Below are 26743 nucleotides of genomic sequence, written 5' to 3'. Positions count from 1 at the left end.
CTTGACTATTGTTGTTAAAAGACATAGGCATTCATATTATAGAGCCACAAACCACACTAGTAAAATAAAAACAGGATAACATGGGATTCGAACCAATGACAGTCTTAATTTGATAGTGCAAAACCAACACCTTACTAACTGTGCTAACCAAATTGTGCATACCAGACACACAATTTATCAGAGATTTAAGTGAATAAGCTACAGTGTCCAAGGTACTAAACATAATATATTCTATGAGGTGTCATAAGCAAGTCATTAGAATACTTTTCTACTGAATTTATAAGACATAAGCATTCAATATTTGAGTAAACAAAGAGAAAATAAAGCTATCTATTGGGTTTCACTAAAACGTCCATTGGAAGACTTGACTATTGTTGTTAAAAGACATAGGCATTCATATTATAGAGCCACAAACCACACTAGTAAAATAAAAACGTGATAACATGGGATTCAAACCAATGACAGTCTTAATTTGATAGTGCAAACCCAGCACCTTACTAACTGTGCTAACCAGACAGTGCATACCAGACACACAATTTATCAGAGATTTAAGTGAATAAGCTACAATGTCCAAGGTACTAAACATAATATATTCTATGGGGTGTCATAAGCAAGTCATTAGAATACTTTCCTACTAAATTTATAAGACATAAGCATTCAATATTTGAGTAAACAAAGAGAAAATAAAGCTATCTATTGGGTTTCACTAAAAAGTCCATTGGAAGACTTGACTATTGTTGTTAAAAGACATAGGCATTCATATTATAGAGCCACAAACCACACTAGTAAAATAAAAACAGGATAACATGGTATTCGAGCCAATGACAGTCTTAATTTGATAGAGCAAACCCAACACCTTACTAACTGTGCTAACCAGACTGTGCATACCAGGCTCACAATTTATCAGAGATTTAAGTGAATAAGCTACAGTGTCCAAGGTACTAAACATAATATATTCTATGGGGTGTCATAAGCAAGTCATTAGAATACTTTCCTACTGAATTTATAAGACATAAGCATTCAGTATTTGAGTAAACAAAGAGAAAATATAGCTATCTATTGGGTTTCACTAAAAAGTCCATTGGAATACTTGACTATTGTTGTTAAAAGACATAGGCATTCATATTATAGAGCCACAACCCACACTAGTAAAATAAAAACATTGGATTCAAACCAATGACAGTCTTAATTTGATAGTGCAAGCCCAACACCACACTAACAGTGCTAACCAGAGTGTGCATACCAGACACACAATTTATTAGAGATTTAAGTGAATAAGCTACAGTGTCCAAGGTACTAAACATAATATATTCTATGGGGTGTCAAAAGCAAGTCATTAGAATACTTTCCTACTAAATTCATAAGACATAAGCATTTAGTATTTGAGTAAACAAAGAGAAAATAAAGCTATCTATTGGGTTTCACTAAAAAGTCCATTGGAAGACTTGACTATTGTTGTTAAAAGACATAGGCATTCATATTGTAGAGCCACAAACCACACTAGTAAAATAAAAACATGATAACATGGGATTCGAACCAATGACAGTCTTAATTTGATAGTGCAAACCCAACACCTTACTAACTGTGCTAACCAGACTGTGCATAGCAGTCATTCAATTTATCAGAGATTTAAGTGAATAAGCTACAGTGTCCAAGGTATTAAACATAATATATTATATGGGGTGTCATAAGCAAGTCATTAGAATACTTTCCTACTAAATTTATAAGACATAAGCATTCAATATTTGAGTAAACAAAGAGAAAATAAAGCTATCTATTGGGTTTCACTAAAAAGTCCATTGGAAGACTTGACTATTGTTGTTAAAAGACATAGGCATTCATATTATAGAGCCACAAACCACACTAGTAAAATAACAACAGGATAACATGGGATTCGAACCAATGACAGTCTTAATTTGATAGTGCAAAACCAACACTTTACTAACTGTGCTAACCAAATTGTGCATACCAGACACACAATTTATCAGAGATTTAAGTGAATAAGCTACAGTGTCCAAGGTACTAAACATAATATATTCTATGAGGTGTCATAAGCAAGTCATTAGAATACTTTTCTACTGAATTTATAAGACATAAGCATTCAATATTTGAGTAAACAAAGAGAAAATAAAGCTATCTATTGGGTTTCACTAAAACGTCCATTGGAAGACTTGACTATTGTTGTTAAAAGACATAGGCATTCATATTATAGAGCCACAAACCACACTAGTAAAATAAAAACATTGGATTCGAACCAATGACAATCTTAATTTGATAGTGCAAAACCAACACCACACTAACTGTGCTAACCAGACTGTGCATACCAGACACACAATTTATCAGAGATTTAAGTGAATAAGCTACAATGTCCAAGGTACTAAACATAATATATTATATGGGGTGTCATAAGCAAGTCATTAGAATACTTTCCTACTAAATTTATAAGACATAAGCATTCAGTATTTGAGTAAACAAAGAGAAAATAAAGCTATCTATTGGGTTTCACTAAAAAGTCCATTGGAAGACTTGACTATTGTTGTTAAAAGACATAGGCATTCATATTATAGAGCCACAAACCACACTAGTAAAATAAAAACGTGATAACATGGGATTCAAAACAATGACAGTCTTAATTTGATAGTGCAAACCCAACACCTTACTAACTGTGCTAACCAGACAGTGCATACCAGACACACAATTTATCAGAGATTTAAGTGAATAAGCTACAATGTCCAAGGTACTAAACATAATATATTCTATGGGGTGTCATAAGCAAGTCATTAGAATACTTTCCTACTAAATTTATAAGACATAAGCATTCAATATTTGAGTAAACAAAGAGAAAATAAAGCTATCTATTGGGTTTCACTAAAAAGTCCATTGGAAGACTTGACTATTGTTGTTAAAAGACATAGGCATTCATATTATAGAGCCACAAACCACACTAGTAAAATAAAAACTTGATAACATGGGATTCAAACCAATGACAGTCTTAATCTGATAGTGCAAACCCAACACCACACTAACTGTGCTAACCAGACAGTGCATACCAGACACACAATTTATTAGAGATTTAAGTGAATAAGCTACAATGTCCAAGGTACTAAACATAATATATTCTATGGGGTGTCATAAGCAAGTCATTAGAATACTTTCCTAATAAATTTATAAGACATAAGCATTCAATATTTGAGTAAACAAAGAGAAAATAAAGCTATCTATTGGGTTTCACTAAAAAGTCCATTGGAAGACTTGACTATTGTTGTTAAAAGACATAGGCATTCATATTGTAGAGCCACAAACCACACTAGTAAAATAAAAACATGATAACATGGGATACGAACCAATGACAGTCTTAATTTGATAGTGCAAACCCAACACCTTACTAACTGTGCTAACCAGACTGTGCATAGCAGGCATTCAATTTATCAGAGATTTAAGTGAATAAGCTACAGTGTCCAAGGTATTAAACATAATATATTATATGGGGTGTAATAAGCAAGTCATTAGAATACTTTCCTACTAAATTTATAAGACATAAGCATTCAATATTTGAGTAAACAAAGAGAAAATAAAGCTATTTATTGGGTTTCACTAAAAAGTCCATTGGAAGACTTGACTATTGTTGTTAAAAGACATAGGCATTCATATTATAGAGCCACAAACCACACTAGTAAAATAAAAACATTGGATTCGAACCAATGACAGTCTTAATTTGATAGTGCAATCCAAACACCACACTAACAGTGCTAACCAGAGTGTGCATACCAGACACACAATTTATTAGAGATTTAAGTGAATAAGCTACAGTGTCCAAGGTACTAAACATAATATATTCTATGGGGTGTCATAAGCAAGTCATTAGAATGCTTTCCTACTAAATTGAAAAGACATAAGCATTCAATATTTGAGTAAACAAAGAGAAAATATAGCTATCTATTGGGTTTCACTAAAAAGTCCATTGGAAGACTTGACTATTGTTGTTAAAAGACATAGGCATTCATATTATAGAGCCACAAACCACACTAGTAAAATGAAAACAGGATAACATGGTATTCGAGCCAATGACAGTCTTAATTTGATAGTGCAAACCCAACACCTTACTAACTGTGCTAACCAGACTGTGCATACCAGACTCACAATTTATCAGAGATTTAAGTGAATAAGCTACAGTGTCCAAGGTACTAAACATAATATATTCTATGGGGTGTCATAAGCAAGTCATTAGAATACTTTCCTACTGAATTTATAAGACATAAGCATTCAGTATTTGAGTAAACAAAGATAAAATATAGCTATCTATTGTGTTTCACTAAAAAGTCCATTGGAATACTTGACTATTGTTGTTAAAAGACATAGGCATTCATATTATAGAGCCACAACCCACACTAGTAAAATAAAAACATAGGATTCAAACCAATGACAGTCTTAATTTGATAGTGCAAACCCAACACCACACTAACAGTGCTAACCAGAGTGTGCATACCAGACACACAATTTATTAGAGATTTAAGTGAATAAGCTACAGTGTCCAAGGTACTAAACATAATATATTCTACGGGGTGTCAAAAGCAAGTCATTAGAATACTTTCCTACTAAATTCATAAGACATAAGCATTTAGTATTTGAGTAAACAAAGAGAAAATAAAGCTATCTATTGGGTTTCACTAAAAAGTCAATTGGAAGACTTGACTATTGTTGTTAAAAGACATAGGCATTCATATTGTAGAGCCACAAACCACACTAGTAAAATAAAAACATGATAACATGGGATACGAACCAATGACAGTCTTAATTTAATAGTGCAAACCCAACACCTTACTAACTGTGCTAACCAGCCTGTGCATAGCAGGCATTCAATTTATCAGAGATTTAAGTGAATAAGCTACAGTGTCCAAGGTATTAAACATAATATATTATATGGGGTGTCATAAGCAAGTCATTAGAATACTTTCCTACTAAATTTATAAGACATAAGCATTCAATATTTGAGTAAACAAAGAGAAAATAAAGCTATTTATTGGGTTTCACTAAAAAGTCCATTGGAAGACTTGACTATTGTTGTTAAAAGACATAGGCATTCATATTATAGAGCCACAAACCACACTAGTAAAATAAAAACATGATAACATTGGATTCGAACCAATGACAGTCTTAATTTGATAGTGCAAACCAAACACCACACTAACAGTGCTAACCAGAGTGTGCATACCAGACACACAATTTATTAGAGATTTAAGTGAATAAGCTACAGTGTCCAAGGTACTAAACATAATATATTCTATGGGGTGTCATAAGCAAGTCATTAGAATGCTTTCCTACTAAATTGAAAAGACATAAGCATTCAATATTTGAGTAAACAAAGAGAAAATATAGCTATCTATTGGGTTTCACTAAAAAGTCCATTGGAAGACTTGACTATTGTTGTTAAAAGACATAGGCATTCATATTATAGAGCCACAAACCACACTAGTAAAATAAAAACAGGATAACATGGTATTCGAGCCAATGACAGTCTTAATTTGATAGAGCAAACCCAACACCTTACTAACTGTGCTAACCAGACTGTGCATACCAGGCTCACAATTTATCAGAGATTTAAGTGAATAAGCTACAGTGTCCAAGGTACTAAACATAATATATTCTATGGGGTGTCATAAGCAAGTCATTAGAATACTTTCCTACTGAATTTATAAGACATAAGCATTCAGTATTTGAGTAAACAAAGAGAAAATATAGCTATCTATTGGGTTTCACTAAAAAGTCCACTGGAATACTTGACTATTGTTGTTAAAAGACATAGGCATTCATATTATAGAGCCACAACCCACACTAGTAAAATAAAAACATTGGATTCAAACCAATGACAGTCTTAATTTGATAGTGCAAGCCCAACACCACACTAACAGTGCTAACCAGAGTGTGCATACCAGACACACAATTTATTAGAGATTTAAGTGAATAAGCTACAGTGTCCAAGGTACTAAACATAATATATTCTATGGGGTGTCAAAAGCAAGTCATTAGAATACTTTCCTACTAAATTCATAAGACATAAGCATTTAGTATTTGAGTAAACAAAGAGAAAATAAAGCTATCTATTGGGTTTCACTAAAAAGTCCATTGGAAGACTTGACTATTGTTGTTAAAAGACATAGGCATTCATATTGTAGAGCCACAAACCACACTAGTAAAATAAAAACATGATAACATGGGATTCGAACCAATGACAGTCTTAATTTGATAGTGCAAACCCAACACCTTACTAACTGTGCTAACCAGACTGTGCATAGCAGTCATTCAATTTATCAGAGATTTAAGTGAATAAGCTACAGTGTCCAAGGTATTAAACATAATATATTATATGGGGTGTCATAAGCAAGTCATTAGAATACTTTCCTACTAAATTTATAAGACATAAGCATTCAATATTTGAGTAAACAAAGAGAAAATAAAGCTATCTATTGGGTTTCACTAAAAAGTCCATTGGAAGACTTGACTATTGTTGTTAAAAGACATAGGCATTCATATTATAGAGCCACAAACCACACTAGTAAAATAAAAACAGGATAACATGGGATTCGAACCAATGACAGTCTTAATTTGATAGTGCAAAACCAACACTTTACTAACTGTGCTAACCAAATTGTGCATACCAGACACACAATTTATCAGAGATTTAAGTGAATAAGCTACAGTGTCCAAGGTACTAAACATAATATATTCTATGAGGTGTCATAAGCAAGTCATTAGAATACTTTTCTACTGAATTTATAAGACATAAGCATTCAATATTTGAGTAAACAAAGAGAAAATAAAGCTATCTATTGGGTTTCACTAAAACGTCCATTGGAAGACTTGACTATTGTTGTTAAAAGACATAGGCATTCATATTATAGAGCCACAAACCACACTAGTAAAATAAAAACATTGGATTCGAACCAATGACAGTCTTAATTTGATAGTGCAAAACCAACACCACACTAACTGTGCTAACCAGACTGTGCATACCAGACACACAATTTATCAGAGATTTAAGTGAATAAGCTACAATGTCCAAGGTACTAAACATAATATATTATATGGGGTGTCATAAGCAAGTCATTAGAATACTTTCCTACTAAATTTATAAGACATAAGCATTCAGTATTTGAGTAAACAAAGAGAAAATAAAGCTATCTATTGGGTTTCACTAAAAAGTCCATTGGAAGACTTGACTATTGTTGTTAAAAGACATAGGCATTCATATTATAGAGCCACAAACCACACTAGTAAAATAAAAACGTGATAACATGGGATTCAAAACAATGACAGTCTTAATTTGATAGTGCAAACCCAACACCTTACTAACTGTGCTAACCAGACAGTGCATACCAGACACACAATTTATCAGAGATTTAAGTGAATAAGCTACAATGTCCAAGGTACTAAACATAATATATTCTATGGGGTGTCATAAGCAAGTCATTAGAATACTTTCCTACTAAATTTATAAGACATAAGCATTCAATATTTGAGTAAACAAAGAGAAAATAAAGCTATCTATTGGGTTTCACTAAAAAGTCCATTGGAAGACTTGACTATTGTTGTTAAAAGACATAGGCATTCATATTATAGAGCCACAAACCACACTAGTAAAATAAAAACTTGATAACATGGGATTCAAACCAATGACAGTCTTAATTTGATAGTGCAAACCCAACACCACACTAACTGTGCTAACCAGACAGTGCATACCAGACACACAATTTATTAGAGATTTAAGTGAATAAGCTACAATGTCCAAGGTACTAAACATAATATATTCTATGGGGTGTCATAAGCAAGTCATTAGAATACTTTCCTAATAAATTTATAAGACATAAGCATTCAATATTTGAGTAAACAAAGAGAAAATATAGCTATCTATTGGGTTTCACTAAAAAGTCCATTGGAAGACTTGACTATTGTTGTTAAAAGACATAGGCATTCATATTGTAGAGCCACAAACCACACTAGTAAAATAAAAACATGATAACATGGGATACGAACCAATGACAGTCTTAATTTGATAGTGCAAACCCAACACCTTACTAACTGTGCTAACCAGACTGTGCATAGCAGGCATTCAATTTATCAGAGATTTAAGTGAATAAGCTACAGTGTCCAAGGTATTAAACATAATATATTATATGGGGTGTAATAAGCAAGTCATTAGAATACTTTCCTACTAAATTTATAAGACATAAGCATTCAATATTTGAGTAAACAAAGAGAAAATAAAGCTATTTATTGGGTTTCACTAAAAAGTCCATTGGAAGACTTGACTATTGTTGTTAAAAGACATAGGCATTCATATTATAGAGCCACAAACCACACTAGTAAAATGAAAACAGGATAACATGGTATTCGAGCCAATGACAGTCTTAATTTGATAGTGCAAACCCAACACCTTACTAACTGTGCTAACCAGACTGTGCATACCAGACTCACAATTTATCAGAGATTTAAGTGAATAAGCTACAGTGTCCAAGGTACTAAACATAATATATTCTATGGGGTGTCATAAGCAAGTCATTAGAATACTTTCCTACTGAATTTATAAGACATAAGCATTCAGTATTTGAGTAAACAAAGATAAAATATAGCTATCTATTGTGTTTCACTAAAAAGTCCATTGGAATACTTGACTATTGTTGTTAAAAGACATAGGCATTCATATTATAGAGCCACAACCCACACTAGTAAAATAAAAACATAGGATTCAAACCAATGACAGTCTTAATTTGATAGTGCAAACCCAACACCACACTAACAGTGCTAACCAGAGTGTGCATACCAGACACACAATTTATTAGAGATTTAAGTGAATAAGCTACAGTGTCCAAGGTACTAAACATAATATATTCTACGGGGTGTCAAAAGCAAGTCATTAGAATACTTTCCTACTAAATTCATAAGACATAAGCATTTAGTATTTGAGTAAACAAAGAGAAAATAAAGCTATCTATTGGGTTTCACTAAAAAGTCAATTGGAAGACTTGACTATTGTTGTTAAAAGACATAGGCATTCATATTGTAGAGCCACAAACCACACTAGTAAAATAAAAACATGATAACATGGGATACGAACCAATGACAGTCTTAATTTAATAGTGCAAACCCAACACCTTACTAACTGTGCTAACCAGCCTGTGCATAGCAGGCATTCAATTTATCAGAGATTTAAGTGAATAAGCTACAGTGTCCAAGGTATTAAACATAATATATTATATGGGGTGTCATAAGCAAGTCATTAGAATACTTTCCTACTAAATTTATAAGACATAAGCATTCAATATTTGAGTAAACAAAGAGAAAATAAAGCTATTTATTGGGTTTCACTAAAAAGTCCATTGGAAGACTTGACTATTGTTGTTAAAAGACATAGGCATTCATATTATAGAGCCACAAACCACACTAGTAAAATAAAAACATGATAACATTGGATTCGAACCAATGACAGTCTTAATTTGATAGTGCAAACCAAACACCACACTAACAGTGCTAACCAGAGTGTGCATACCAGACACACAATTTATTAGAGATTTAAGTGAATAAGCTACAGTGTCCAAGGTACTAAACATAATATATTCTATGGGGTGTCATAAGCAAGTCATTAGAATGCTTTCCTACTAAATTGAAAAGACATAAGCATTCAATATTTGAGTAAACAAAGAGAAAATATAGCTATCTATTGGGTTTCACTAAAAAGTCCATTGGAAGACTTGACTATTGTTGTTAAAAGACATAGGCATTTATATTATAGAGCCACAAACCACACTAGTAAAATAAAAACATTGGATTCAAACCAATGACAGTCTTAATTTGATAGTGCAAACCCAACACCACACTAACAGTGCTAACCAGAGTGTGCATACCAGACACACAATTTATTAGAGATTTAAGTGAATAAGCTACAGTGTCCAAGGTACTAAACATAATATATTCTATGAGGTGTTATAAGCTAGTCATTAGAATACTTTCCTACTAAATTTATAAGACATAAGCATTCAGTATTTGAGTAAACAAAGAGAAAATAAAGCTATCTATTGGGTTTCACTAAGTCCATTGGAAGACTTGACTATTGTTGTTAAAAGACATAGGCATTCATATTATAGAGCCACAAACCACACTAGTAAAATAAAAACTTGATAACATGGGATTCAAACCAATGACAGTCTTAATTTGATAGTGCAAACCCAACACCACACTAACTGTGCTAACCAGACAGTGCATACCAGACACACAATTTATCAGAGATTTAAGTGAATAAGCTACAATGTCCAAGGTACTAAACATAATATATTCTATGGGGTGTCATAAGCAAGTCATTAGAATACTTTCCTACTAAATTTATAAGACATAAGCATTCAATATTTGAGTAAACAAAGAGAAAATAAAGCTATCTATTGGGTTTCACTAAAAAGTCCATTGGAAGACTTGACTATTGTTGTTAAAAGACATAGGCATTCATATTATAGAGCCACAAACCACACTAGTAAAATAAAAACAGGATAACATGGTATTCGAGCCAATGACAGTCTTAATTTGATAGTGCAAACCCAACACCTTACTAACTGTGCTAACCAGACTGTGCATACCAGACGCACAATTTATCAGAGATTTAAGTGAATAAGCTACAGTGTCCAAGGTACTAAACATAATATATTCTATGGGGTGTCATAAGCAAGTCATTAGAATACTTTCCTACTGAATTTATAAGACATAAGCATTCAGTATTTGAGTAAACAAAGAGAAAATATAGCTATCTATTGTGTTTCACTAAAAAGTCCATTGGAATACTTGACTATTGTTGTTAAAAGACATAGGCATTCATAATATAGAGCCACAACCCACACTAGTAAAATTAAAACAGGATAACATGGTATTCGAGCCAATGACAGTCTTAATTTGATAATGCAAACCCAACACCACACTAACAGTGCTAACCAGAGTGTGCATACCAGACACACAATTTATTAGAGATTTAAGTGAATAAGCTACAGTGTCCAAGGTACTAAACATAATATATTCTATGAGGTGTTATAAGCTAGTCATTAGAATACTTTCCTACTAAATTTATAAGACATAAGCATTCAGTATTTGAGTAAACAAAGAGAAAATAAAGCTATCTATTGGGTTTCACTAAGTCCATTGGAAGACTTGACTATTGTTGTTAAAAGACATAGGCATTCATATTATAGAGCCACAAACCACACTAGTAAAATAAAAACTTGATAACATGGGATTCAAACCAATGACAGTCTTAATTTGATAGTGCAAACCCAACACCACACTAACTGTGCTAACCAGACAGTGCATACCAGACACACAATTTATCAGAGATTTAAGTGAATAAGCTACAATGTCCAAGGTACTAAACATAATATATTCTATGGGGTGTCATAAGCAAGTCATTAGAATACTTTCCTACTAAATTTATAAGACATAAGCATTCAATATTTGAGTAAACAAAGAGAAAATAAAGCTATCTATTGGGTTTCACTAAAAAGTCCATTGGAAGACTTGACTATTGTTGTTAAAAGACATAGGCATTCATATTATAGAGCCACAAACCACACTAGTAAAATAAAAACAGGATAACATGGTATTCGAGCCAATGACAGTCTTAATTTGATAGTGCAAACCCAACACCTTACTAACTGTGCTAACCAGACTGTGCATACCAGACGCACAATTTATCAGAGATTTAAGTGAATAAGCTACAGTGTCCAAGGTACTAAACATAATATATTCTATGGGGTGTCATAAGCAAGTCATTAGAATACTTTCCTACTGAATTTATAAGACATAAGCATTCAGTATTTGAGTAAACAAAGAGAAAATATAGCTATCTATTGTGTTTCACTAAAAAGTCCATTGGAATACTTGACTATTGTTGTTAAAAGACATAGGCATTCATAATATAGAGCCACAACCCACACTAGTAAAATAAAAACAGGATAACATGGTATTCGAGCCAATGACAGTCTTAATTTGATAATGCAAACCCAACACCACACTAACAGTGCTAACCAGAGTGTGCATACCAGACACACAATTTATTAGAGATTTAAGTGAATAAGCTACAGTGTCCAAGGTACTAAACATAATATATTCTATGGGGTGTCAAAAGCAAGTCATTAGAATACTTTCCTACTAAATTCATAAGACATAAGCATTTAGTATTTGAGTAAACAAAGAGAAAATAAAGCTATCTATTGGGTTTCACTAAAAAGTCAATTGGAAGACTTGACTATTGTTGTTAAAAGACATAGGCATTCATATTGTAGAGCCACAAACCACACTAGTAAAATAAAAACATTATAACCTGGGATCCGAACCAATGACAGTCTTAATTTGATAGTGCAAAGCAAACACCTTACTAACTGTGCTAACCAGACTGTGCATACCAAACACACAATTTATCAGAGATTTAAGTGAATAAGCTACAGTGTCCAAGGTACTAAACATAATATATTCTATGGGGTGTCATAAGCAAGTCATTAGAATACTTTCCTACTGAATTTATAAGACATAAGCATTCAATATTTGAGTAAACAAATAGAAAATAAAGCTATCTATTGGGTTTCACTAAAAAGTCCATTGGAAGACTTGACTATTGTTGTTAAAAGACATAGGCATTCATATTATAGAGCCACAAACCACACTAGTAAAATGATAACTTGAGATTCGAACCGATGACAGTCTTAATTTGATAGTGCAAACTCAACACCACACTAATTGTGCTAACCAGACTGTGCATACCAGGCACACCATTTATCAGAGATTTAAGTGAATAAGCTACAGTGTCCAAGGTACTAAACATAATATATTCTAGGGGGTGTCATAAGCAAGTCATTAGAATACTTTCCTACTAAATTTGAAAGACATATCCATTCAATATTTGAGTAAACAGAGAGAAAATAAAGCTATCTATTGGGTTTCACTAAAAAGTCCATTGGAATACTTGACTAATGTTGTTAAAAGACATAGGCATTCATATTATAGAGCCACAAACCACACTAGTAAAATAATGACATGGGATTCGAACCAATGACAGTCTTAATTTGATAGTGCAAACCCAACACCTTAAAAACTGTGCTAACCAGACTGTGCATAGCAGACAAGCAATTTATCAGAGATTTAAGTGAATAAGCTACAGTGTCCAAGGTACTAAACATAATATATTATATTTGGTGTCATAAGCAAGTCATTAGAATTCTTTCTTACTGAATTTATAAGACATAAGCATTCAATATTTGAGTAAACAAAGAGAAAATAAAGCTATCTATTGGGTTTCACTAAAAAGTCCATTGGAAGACTTGACTATTGTTGTTAAAAGACATCGGCATTCATATTATAGAGCCACAAACCACACTAGTAAAATAAATACATGATAACATGGGATTCGAACCAATGACAGTCTTAATTTGATAGTGCAAACCCAACACCACACTAACAGTGCTAACCAGAGTGTGCATACCAGGCACACAATTTATTAGAGATTTAAGTGAATAAGCTACAGTGTCCAAGGTACTAAACATAATATATTCTATGGGGTGTCATAAGCAAGTCATTAGAATGCTTTCCTACTAAATTGAAAAGACATAAGCATTCAATATTTGAGTAAACAAAGAGAAAATATAGCTTTCTATTGGGTTTCACTAAAAAGTCCATTGGAATACTTGACTATTGTTGTTAAAAGACATAGGCATTTATATTATAGAGCCACAAACCACACTAGTAAAATAAAAACATTGGATTCAAACCAATGACAGTCTTAATTTGATAGTGCAAACCCAACACCACACTAACAGTGCTAACCAGAGTGTGCATACCAGACACACAATTTATTAGAGATTTAAGTGAATAAGCTACAGTGTCCAAAGTACTAAACATAATATATTCTATGAGGTGTCATAAGCTAGTCATTAGAATACTTTCCTACTAAATTTATAAGACATAAGCATTCAGTATTTGAGTAAACAAAGAGAAAATAAAGCTATCTATTGGGTTTCACTAAAAAGTCCATTGGAAGACTTGACTATTGTTGTTAAAAGACATAGGCATTCATATTATAGAGCCACAAACCACACTAGTAAAATAAAAACATGATAACTTGGGATCCGAACTAATGACAGTCTTAATTTGATAGTGCAAAGCAAACACCTTACTAACTGTGCTAACCAGACTGTGCATACCAGACACACAATTTATCAGAGATTTAAGTGAATAAGCTACAGTGTCCAAGGTACTAAACATAATATATTCTATGGGGTGTCATAAGCAAGTCATTAGAATACTTTCCTACTAAATTTATAAGACATATGCATTCAATATTTGAGTAAACAGAGAGAAAATAAAGCTATCTATTGGGTTTCACTAAAAAGTCCATTGGAATACTTGACTATTGTTGTTAAAAGACATAGGCATTCATATTATAGAGCCACAACCCACACTAGTAAAATAAAAACATTGGATTCGAACCAATGACAGTCTTAATTTGATAGTGCTAACCCAACACCACACTAACAGTGCTAACCAGAGCGTGCATACCAGAAACACAATGTATTAGAGATTTAAGTGAATAAGCTACAGTGTCCAAGGTACTAAACATAATATATTCTATGGGGTGTCAAAAGCAAGTCATTAGAATACTTTCCTACTAAATTCATAAGACATAAGCATTTAGTATTTGAGTAAACAAAGAGAAAATAAAGCTATCTATTGGGTTTCACTAAAAAGTCCATTGGAAGACTTGACTATTGTTGTTAAAAGACATAGGCATTCATATTATAGAGCCACAAACCACACTAGTAAAATAAAAACAGGATAACATGGGATTCGAACCAATGACAGTCTTAATTTGATAGTGCAAAACCAACACCTTACTAACTGTGCTAACCAAATTGTGCATACCAGACACACAATTTATCAGAGATTTAAGTGAATAAGCTACAGTGTCCAAGGTACTAAACATAATATATTATATGGGGTGTCATAAGCAAGTCATTAGAATACTTTCCTACTAAATTTATAAGACATAAGCATTCAGTATTTGAGTAAACAAAGAGAAAATAAAGCTATCTATTGGGTTTCACTAAAAAGTCCATTGGAAGACTTGACTATTGTTGTTAAAAGACATAGGCATTCATATTATAGAGCCACAAACCACACTAGTAAAATAAAAACGTGATAACATGGGATTCGAACCAATGACAGTCTTAATTTGATAGCGCAAACCCAATACCTTACTAACCGTGCTAATCAGCCTGTGCATACCAGGCATCCAATTTATCAGAGATTTAAGTGAATAAGCTACAGTGTCCAAGGTACTAAACATAATATATTCTATAGGGTGTCATAAGCAAGTCATTAGAATACTTTCCTACTAAATTCATAAGACATAAGCATTTAGTATTTGAGTAAACAAAGAGAAAATAAAGCTATCTATTGGGTTTCACTAAAAAGTCCATTGGAAGACTTGACTATTGTTGTTAAAAGACATAGGCATTCATATTGTAGAGCCACAAACCACACTAGTAAAATAAAAACATGATAACATGGGATTTGAACCAATGACAGTCTTAATTTGATAGTGCAAACCCAACACCTTACTAACTGTGCTAACCAGACTGTACAAAACAGTCATTCAATTTATCAGAGATTTAAGTGAATAAGCTACAGTGTCCAAGGTATTAAACATAATATATTATATGGGGTGTCATAAGCAAGTCATTAGAATACTTTCCTACTAAATTTATAAGACATAAGCATTCAATATTTGAGTAAACAGAGAGAAAATAAAGCTATCTATTGGGTTTCACTAAAAAGTCCATTGGAAGGCTTGACTATTGTTGTTAAAAGACATATGCATTCATATTATAGAGCCACAAACCACACTAGTAAAATAAAAACAGGATAACATGGGATTCGAACCAATGACAGTCTTAATTTGATAGTGCAAAACCAACACCTTACTAACTGTGCTAACCAAATTGTACATACCAAACACACAATTTATCAGAGATTTAAGTGAATAAGCTACAGTGTCCAAGGTACTAAACATAATATATTCTATGAGGTGTCATAAGCAAGTCATTAGAATACTTTTCTACTGAATTTATAAGACATAAGCATTCAATATTTGAGTAAACAAAGAGAAAATAAAGCTATCTATTGGATTTCACTAAAAAGTCCATTGGAAGACTTGACTATTGTTGTTAAAAGACATAGGCATTCATATTATAGAGCCACAAACCACACTAGTAAAATAAAAACATGAAAACATTGGATTCGAACCAATGACAGTCTTAATTTGATGGTGCAATCCCAACACCACACTAACTGTGCTAACCAGACTGTGCATACCAGACACACAATTTATCAGAGATTTAAGTGAATAAGCTATAGTGTCCAAGGTGCTAAACATAATATATTCTATGGGGTGTCATAAGCAAGTCATTAGAATACTTTCCTACTAAATTTATAAGACATAAGCATTCAGTATTTGAGTAAACAAAGAGAAAATAAAGCTATCTATTGGGTTTCACTAAAAAGTCCATTGGAAGACTTGACTATTGTTGTTAAAAGACATAGGCATTCATATTATAGAGCCACAAACCACACTAGTAAAATAAAAACAGGATAACATGGGATTCGAACCAATGACAGTCTTAATTTGATAGTGCAAAACCAACACCTTACTAACTGTGCTAACCAAATTGTGCATACCAGACACACAATTTATCAGAGATTTAAGTGAATAAGCTACAATGTCCAAGGTACTAAACATAATATATTCTATGGGGTGTCATAAGCAAGTCATTAGAATACTTTCCTACTAAATTTATAAGACATAAGCATTCAATATTTGAGTAAACAAAGAGAAAATAAAGCTATCTATTGGGTTTCACTAAAAAGTCCATTGGAAGACTTGACTATTGTTGTTAAAAGACATAGGCATTCATATTATAGAGCCACAAACCACACTAGTAAAATAAAAACTTGATAACATGGGATTCAAACCAATGACAGTCTTAATTTGATAGTGCAAACCCAACACCACACTAACTGTGCTAACCAGACAGTGCATACCAGACACACAATTTATTAGAGATTTAAGTGAATAAGCTACAATGTCCAAGGTACTAAACATAATATATTCTATGGGGTGTCATAAGCAAGTCATTAGAATACTTTCCTAATAAATTTATAAGACATAAGCATTCAATATTTGAGTAAACAAAGAGAAAATAAAGCTATCTATTGGGTTTCACTAAAAAGTCCATTGGAAGACTTGACTATTGTTGTTAAAAGACATAGGCATTCATATTGTAGAGCCACAAACCACACTAGTAAAATAAAAACATGATAACATGGGATACGAACCAATGACAGTCTTAATTTGATAGTGCAAACCCAACACCTTACTAACTGTGCTAACCAGACTGTGCATAGCAGGCATTCAATTTATCAGAGATTTAAGTGAATAAGCTACAGTGTCCAAGGTATTAAACATAATATATTATATGGGGTGTAATAAGCAAGTCATTAGAATACTTTCCTACTAAATTTATAAGACATAAGCATTCAATATTTGAGTAAACAAAGAGAAAATAAAGCTATTTATTGGGTTTCACTAAAAAGTCCATTGGAAGACTTGACTATTGTTGTTAAAAGACATAGGCATTCATATTATAGAGCCACAAACCACACTAGTAAAATAAAAACATTGGATTCGAACCAATGACAGTCTTAATTTGATAGTGCAATCCAAACACCACACTAACAGTGCTAACCAGAGTGTGCATACCAGACACACAATTTATTAGAGATTTAAGTGAATAAGCTACAGTGTCCAAGGTACTAAACATAATATATTCTATGGGGTGTCATAAGCAAGTCATTAGAATGCTTTCCTACTAAATTGAAAAGACATAAGCATTCAATATTTGAGTAAACAAAGAGAAAATATAGCTATCTATTGGGTTTCACTAAAAAGTCCATTGGAAGACTTGACTATTGTTGTTAAAAGACATAGGCATTCATATTATAGAGCCACAAACCACACTAGTAAAATGAAAACAGGATAACATGGTATTCGAGCCAATGACAGTCTTAATTTGATAGTGCAAACCCAACACCTTACTAACTGTGCTAACCAGACTGTGCATACCAGACTCACAATTTATCAGAGATTTAAGTGAATAAGCTACAGTGTCCAAGGTACTAAACATAATATATTCTATGGGGTGTCATAAGCAAGTCATTAGAATACTTTCCTACTGAATTTATAAGACATAAGCATTCAGTATTTGAGTAAACAAAGATAAAATATAGCTATCTATTGTGTTTCACTAAAAAGTCCATTGGAATACTTGACTATTGTTGTTAAAAGACATAGGCATTCATATTATAGAGCCACAACCCACACTAGTAAAATAAAAACATAGGATTCAAACCAATGACAGTCTTAATTTGATAGTGCAAACCCAACACCACACTAACAGTGCTAACCAGAGTGTGCATACCAGACACACAATTTATTAGAGATTTAAGTGAATAAGCTACAGTGTCCAAGGTACTAAACATAATATATTCTACGGGGTGTCAAAAGCAAGTCATTAGAATACTTTCCTACTAAATTCATAAGACATAAGCATTTAGTATTTGAGTAAACAAAGAGAAAATAAAGCTATCTATTGGGTTTCACTAAAAAGTCAATTGGAAGACTTGACTATTGTTGTTAAAAGACATAGGCATTCATATTGTAGAGCCACAAACCACACTAGTAAAATAAAAACATGATAACATGGGATACGAACCAATGACAGTCTTAATTTAATAGTGCAAACCCAACACCTTACTAACTGTGCTAACCAGCCTGTGCATAGCAGGCATTCAATTTATCAGAGATTTAAGTGAATAAGCTACAGTGTCCAAGGTATTAAACATAATATATTATATGGGGTGTCATAAGCAAGTCATTAGAATACTTTCCTACTAAATTTATAAGACATAAGCATTCAATATTTGAGTAAACAAAGAGAAAATAAAGCTATTTATTGGGTTTCACTAAAAAGTCCATTGGAAGACTTGACTATTGTTGTTAAAAGACATAGGCATTCATATTATAGAGCCACAAACCACACTAGTAAAATAAAAACATGATAACATTGGATTCGAACCAATGACAGTCTTAATTTGATAGTGCAAACCAAACACCACACTAACAGTGCTAACCAGAGTGTGCATACCAGACACACAATTTATTAGAGATTTAAGTGAATAAGCTACAGTGTCCAAGGTACTAAACATAATATATTCTATGGGGTGTCATAAGCAAGTCATTAGAATGCTTTCCTACTAAATTGAAAAGACATAAGCATTCAATATTTGAGTAAACAAAGAGAAAATATAGCTATCTATTGGGTTTCACTAAAAAGTCCATTGGAAGACTTGACTATTGTTGTTAAAAGACATAGGCATTTATATTATAGAGCCACAAACCACACTAGTAAAATAAAAACATTGGATTCAAACCAATGACAGTCTTAATTTGATAGTGCAAACCCAACACCACACTAACAGTGCTAACCAGAGTGTGCATACCAGACACACAATTTATTAGAGATTTAAGTGAATAAGCTACAGTGTCCAAGGTACTAAACATAATATATTCTATGAGGTGTTATAAGCTAGTCATTAGAATACTTTCCTACTAAATTTATAAGACATAAGCATTCAGTATTTGAGTAAACAAAGAGAAAATAAAGCTATCTATTGGGTTTCACTAAGTCCATTGGAAGACTTGACTATTGTTGTTAAAAGACATAGGCATTCATATTATAGAGCCACAAACCACACTAGTAAAATAAAAACTTGATAACATGGGATTCAAACCAATGACAGTCTTAATTTGATAGTGCAAACCCAACACCACACTAACTGTGCTAACCAGACAGTGCATACCAGACACACAATTTATCAGAGATTTAAGTGAATAAGCTACAATGTCCAAGGTACTAAACATAATATATTCTATGGGGTGTCATAAGCAAGTCATTAGAATACTTTCCTACTAAATTTATAAGACATAAGCATTCAATATTTGAGTAAACAAAGAGAAAATAAAGCTATCTATTGGGTTTCACTAAAAAGTCCATTGGAAGACTTGACTATTGTTGTTAAAAGACATAGGCATTCATATTATAGAGCCACAAACCACACTAGTAAAATAAAAACAGGATAACATGGTATTCGAGCCAATGACAGTCTTAATTTGATAGTGCAAACCCAACACCTTACTAACTGTGCTAACCAGACTGTGCATACCAGACGCACAATTTATCAGAGATTTAAGTGAATAAGCTACAGTGTCCAAGGTACTAAACATAATATATTCTATGGGGTGTCATAAGCAAGTCATTAGAATACTTTCCTACTGAATTTATAAGACATAAGCATTCAGTATTTGAGTAAACAAAGAGAAAATATAGCTATCTATTGTGTTTCACTAAAAAGTCCATTGGAATACTTGACTATTGTTGTTAAAAGACATAGGCATTCATAATATAGAGCCACAACCCACACTAGTAAAATAAAAACAGGATAACATGGTATTCGAGCCAATGACAGTCTTAATTTGATAATGCAAACCCAACACCACACTAACAGTGCTAACCAGAGTGTGCATACCAGACACACAATTTATTAGAGATTTAAGTGAATAAGCTACAGTGTCCAAGGTACTAAACATAATATATTCTATGAGGTGTTATAAGCTAGTCATTAGAATACTTTCCTACTAAATTTATAAGACATAAGCATTCAGTATTTGAGTAAACAAAGAGAAAATAAAGCTATCTATTGGGTTTCACTAAGTCCATTGGAAGACTTGACTATTGTTGTTAAAAGACATAGGCATTCATATTATAGAGCCACAAACCACACTAGTAAAATAAAAACTTGATAACATGGGATTCAAACCAATGACAGTCTTAATTTGATAGTGCAAACCCAACACCACACTAACTGTGCTAACCAGACAGTGCATACCAGACACACAATTTATCAGAGATTTAAGTGAATAAGCTACAATGTCCAAGGTACTAAACATAATATATTCTATGGGGTGTCATAAGCAAGTCATTAGAATACTTTCCTACTAAATTTATAAGACATAAGCATTCAATATTTGAGTAAACAAAGAGAAAATAAAGCTATCTATTGGGTTTCACTAAAAAGTCCATTGGAAGACTTGACTATTGTTGTTAAAAGACATAGGCATTCGTATTATAGAGCCACAAACCACACTAGTAAAATAAAAACAGGATAACATGGTATTCGAGCCAATGACAGTCTTAATTTGATAGTGCAAACCCAACACCTTACTAACTGTGCTAACCAGACTGTGCATACCAGACGCACAATTTATCAGAGATTTAAGTGAATAAGCTACAGTGTCCAAGGTACTAAACATAATATATTCTATGGGGTGTCATAAGCAAGTCATTAGAATACTTTCCTACTGAATTTATAAGACATAAGCATTCAGTATTTGAGTAAACAAAGAGAAAATATAGCTATCTATTGTGTTTCACTAAAAAGTCCATTGGAATACTTGACTATTGTTGTTAAAAGACATAGGCATTCATAATATAGAGCCACAACCCACACTAGTAAAATAAAAACAGGATAACATGGTATTCGAGCCAATGACAGTCTTAATTTGATAATGCAAACCCAACACCACACTAACAGTGCTAACCAGAGTGTGCATACCAGACACACAATTAATTAGAGATTTAAGTGAATAAGCTACAGTGTCCAAGGTACTAAACATAATATATTCTATGAGGTGTTATAAGCTAGTCATTAGAATACTTTCCTACTAAATTTATAAGACATAAGCATTCAGTATTTGAGTAAACAAAGAGAAAATAAAGCTATCTATTGGGTTTCACTAAGTCCATTGGAAGACTTGACTATTGTTGTTAAAAGACATAGGCATTCATATTATAGAGCCACAAACCACACTAGTAAAATAAAAACTTGATAACATGGGATTCAAACCAATGACAGTCTTAATTTGATAGTGCAAACCCAACACCACACTAACTGTGCTAACCAGACAGTGCATACCAGACACACAATTTATCAGAGATTTAAGTGAATAAGCTACAATGTCCAAGGTACTAAACATAATATATTCTATGGGGTGTCATAAGCAAGTCATTAGAATACTTTCCTACTAAATTTATAAGACATAAGCATTCAATATTTGAGTAAACAAAGAGAAAATAAAGCTATCTATTGGGTTTCACTAAAAAGTCCATTGGAAGACTTGACTATTGTTGTTAAAAGACATAGGCATTCATATTATAGAGCCACAAACCACACTAGTAAAATAAAAACAGGATAACATGGTATTCGAGCCAATGACAGTCTTAATTTGATAGTGCAAACCCAACACCTTACTAACTGTGCTAACCAGACTGTGCATACCAGACGCACAATTTATCAGAGATTTAAGTGAATAAGCTACAGTGTCCAAGGTACTAAACATAATATATTCTATGGGGTGTCATAAGCAAGTCATTAGAATACTTTCCTACTGAATTTATAAGACATAAGCATTCAGTATTTGAGTAAACAAAGAGAAAATATAGCTATCTATTGTGTTTCACTAAAAAGTCCATTGGAATACTTGACTATTGTTGTTAAAAGACATAGGCATTCATAATATAGAGCCACAACCCACACTAGTAAAATAAAAACAGGATAACATGGTATTCGAGCCAATGACAGTCTTAATTTGATAATGCAAACCCAACACCACACTAACAGTGCTAACCAGAGTGTGCATACCAGACACACAATTTATTAGAGATTTAAGTGAATAAGCTACAGTGTCCAAGGTACTAAACATAATATATTCTATGGGGTGTCAAAAGCAAGTCATTAGAATACTTTCCTACTAAATTCATAAGACATAAGCATTTAGTATTTGAGTAAACAAAGAGAAAATAAAGCTATCTATTGGGTTTCACTAAAAAGTCAATTGGAAGACTTGACTATTGTTGTTAAAAGACATAGGCATTCATATTGTAGAGCCACAAACCACACTAGTAAAATAAAAACATTATAACCTGGGATCCGAACCAATGACAGTCTTAATTTGATAGTGCAAAGCAAACACCTTACTAACTGTGCTAACCAGACTGTGCATACCAAACACACAATTTATCAGAGATTTAAGTGAATAAGCTACAGTGTCCAAGGTACTAAACATAATATATTCTATGGGGTGTCATAAGCAAGTCATTAGAATACTTTCCTACTGAATTTATAAGACATAAGCATTCAATATTTGAGTAAACAAATAGAAAATAAAGCTATCTATTGGGTTTCACTAAAAAGTCCATTGGAAGACTTGACTATTGTTGTTAAAAGACATAGGCATTCATATTATAGAGCCACAAACCACACTAGTAAAATGATAACTTGAGATTCGAACCGATGACAGTCTTAATTTGATAGTGCAAACTCAACACCACACTAATTGTGCTAACCAGACTGTGCATACCAGGCACACCATTTATCAGAGATTTAAGTGAATAAGCTACAGTGTCCAAGGTACTAAACATAATATATTCTAGGGGGTGTCATAAGCAAGTCATTAGAATACTTTCCTACTAAATTTGAAAGACATATCCATTCAATATTTGAGTAAACAGAGAGAAAATAAAGCTATCTATTGGGTTTCACTAAAAAGTCCATTGGAATACTTGACTAATGTTGTTAAAAGACATAGGCATTCATATTATAGAGCCACAAACCACACTAGTAAAATAATGACATGGGATTCGAACCAATGACAGTCTTAATTTGATAGTGCAAACCCAACACCTTAAAAACTGTGCTAACCAGACTGTGCATAGCAGACAAGCAATTTATCAGAGATTTAAGTGAATAAGCTACAGTGTCCAAGGTACTAAACATAATATATTATATTTGGTGTCATAAGCAAGTCATTAGAATACTTTCTTACTGAATTTATAAGACATAAGCATTCAATATTTGAGTAAACAAAGAGAAAATAAAGCTATCTATTGGGTTTCACTAAAAAGTCCATTGGAAGACTTGACTATTGTTGTTAAAAGACATCGGCATTCATATTATAGAGCCACAAACCACACTAGTAAAATAAATACATGATAACATGGGATTCGAACCAATGACAGTCTTAATTTGATAGTGCAAACCCAACACCACACTAACAGTGCTAACCAGAGTGTGCATACCAGGCACACAATTTATTAGAGATTTAAGTGAATAAGCTACAGTGTCCAAGGTACTAAACATAATATATTCTATGGGGTGTCATAAGCAAGTCATTAGAATGCTTTCCTACTAAATTGAAAAGACATAAGCATTCAATATTTGAGTAAACAAAGAGAAAATATAGCTTTCTATTGGGTTTCACTAAAAAGTCCATTGGAATACTTGACTATTGTTGTTAAAAGACATAGGCATTTATATTATAGAGCCACAAACCACACTAGTAAAATAAAAACATTGGATTCAAACCAATGACAGTCTTAATTTGATAGTGCAAACCCAACACCACACTAACAGTGCTAACCAGAGTGTGCATACCAGACACACAATTTATTAGAGATTTAAGTGAATAAGCTACAGTGTCCAAGGTACTAAACATAATATATTCTATGAGGTGTCATAAGCTAGTCATTAGAATACTTTCCTACTAAATTTATAAGACATAAGCATTCAGTATTTGAGTAAACAAAGAGAAAATAAAGCTATCTATTGGGTTTCACTAAAAAGTCCATTGGAAGACTTGACTATTGTTGTTAAAAGACATAGGCATTCATATTATAGAGCCACAAACCACACTAGTAAAATAAAAACATGATAACTTGGGATCCGAACTAATGACAGTCTTAATTTGATAGTGCAAAGCAAACACCTTACTAACTGTGCTAACCAGACTGTGCATACCAGACACACAATTTATCAGAGATTTAAGTGAATAAGCTACAGTGTCCAAGGTACTAAACATAATATATTCTATGGGGTGTCATAAGCAAGTCATTAGAATACTTTCCTACTAAATTTATAAGACATATGCATTCAATATTTGAGTAAACAGAGAGAAAATAAAGCTATCTATTGGGTTTCACTAAAAAGTCCATTGGAATACTTGACTATTGTTGTTAAAAGACATAGGCATTCATATTATAGAGCCACAACCCACACTAGTAAAATAAAAACATTGGATTCGAACCAATGACAGTCTTAATTTGATAGTGCTAACCCAACACCACACTAACAGTGCTAACCAGAGCGTGCATACCAGACACACAATGTATTAGAGATTTAAGTGAATAAGCTACAGTGTCCAAGGTACTAAACATAATATATTCTATGGGGTGTCAAAAGCAAGTCATTAGAATACTTTCCTACTAAATTCATAAGACATAAGCATTTAGTATTTGAGTAAACAAAGAGAAAATAAAGCTATCTATTGGGTTTCACTAAAAAGTCCATTGGAAGACTTGACTATTGTTGTTAAAAGACATAGGCATTCATATTGTAGAGCCACAAACCACACTAGTAAAATAAAAACATGATAACATGGGATTTGAACCAATGACAGTCTTAATTTGATAGTGCAAACCCAACACCTTACTAACTGTGCTAACCAGACTGTACAAAACAGTCATTCAATTTATCAGAGATTTAAGTGAATAAGCTACAGTGTCCAAGGTATTAAACATAATATATTATATGGGGTGTCATAAGCAAGTCATTAGAATACTTTCCTACTAAATTTATAAGACATAAGCATTCAATATTTGAGTAAACAGAGAGAAAATAAAGCTATCTATTGGGTTTCACTAAAAAGTCCATTGGAAGGCTTGACTATTGTTGTTAAAAGACATATGCATTCATATTATAGAGCCACAAACCACACTAGTAAAATAAAAACAGGATAACATGGGATTCGAACCAATGACAGTCTTAATTTGATAGTGCAAAACCAACACCTTACTAACTGTGCTAACCAAATTGTACATACCAAACACACAATTTATCAGAGATTTAAGTGAATAAGCTACAGTGTCCAAGGTACTAAACATAATATATTCTATGAGGTGTCATAAGCAAGTCATTAGAATACTTTTCTACTGAATTTATAAGACATAAGCATTCAATATTTGAGTAAACAAAGAGAAAATAAAGCTATCTATTGGATTTCACTAAAAAGTCCATTGGAAGACTTGACTATTGTTGTTAAAAGACATAGGCATTCATATTATAGAGCCACAAACCACACTAGTAAAATAAAAACATGAAAACATTGGATTCGAACCAATGACAGTCTTAATTTGATGGTGCAATCCCAACACCACACTAACTGTGCTAACCAGACTGTGCATACCAGACACACAATTTATCAGAGATTTAAGTGAATAAGCTATAGTGTCCAAGGTGCTAAACATAATATATTCTATGGGGTGTCATAAGCAAGTCATTAGAATACTTTCCTACTAAATTTATAAGACATAAGCATTCAGTATTTGAGTAAACAAAGAGAAAATAAAGCTATCTATTGGGTTTCACTAAAAAGTCCATTGGAAGACTTGACTATTGTTGTTAAAAGACATAGGCATTCATATTATAGAGCCAC

This window comes from Pseudophryne corroboree, chromosome 8 (assembly GCF_028390025.1).
Source record: "Pseudophryne corroboree isolate aPseCor3 chromosome 8, aPseCor3.hap2, whole genome shotgun sequence".
Taxonomy (NCBI): domain Eukaryota; kingdom Metazoa; phylum Chordata; class Amphibia; order Anura; family Myobatrachidae; genus Pseudophryne; species Pseudophryne corroboree.
The sequence above is the reverse complement of the archived record's forward strand: the minus strand, read 5'-3'. Positions refer to the sequence as shown.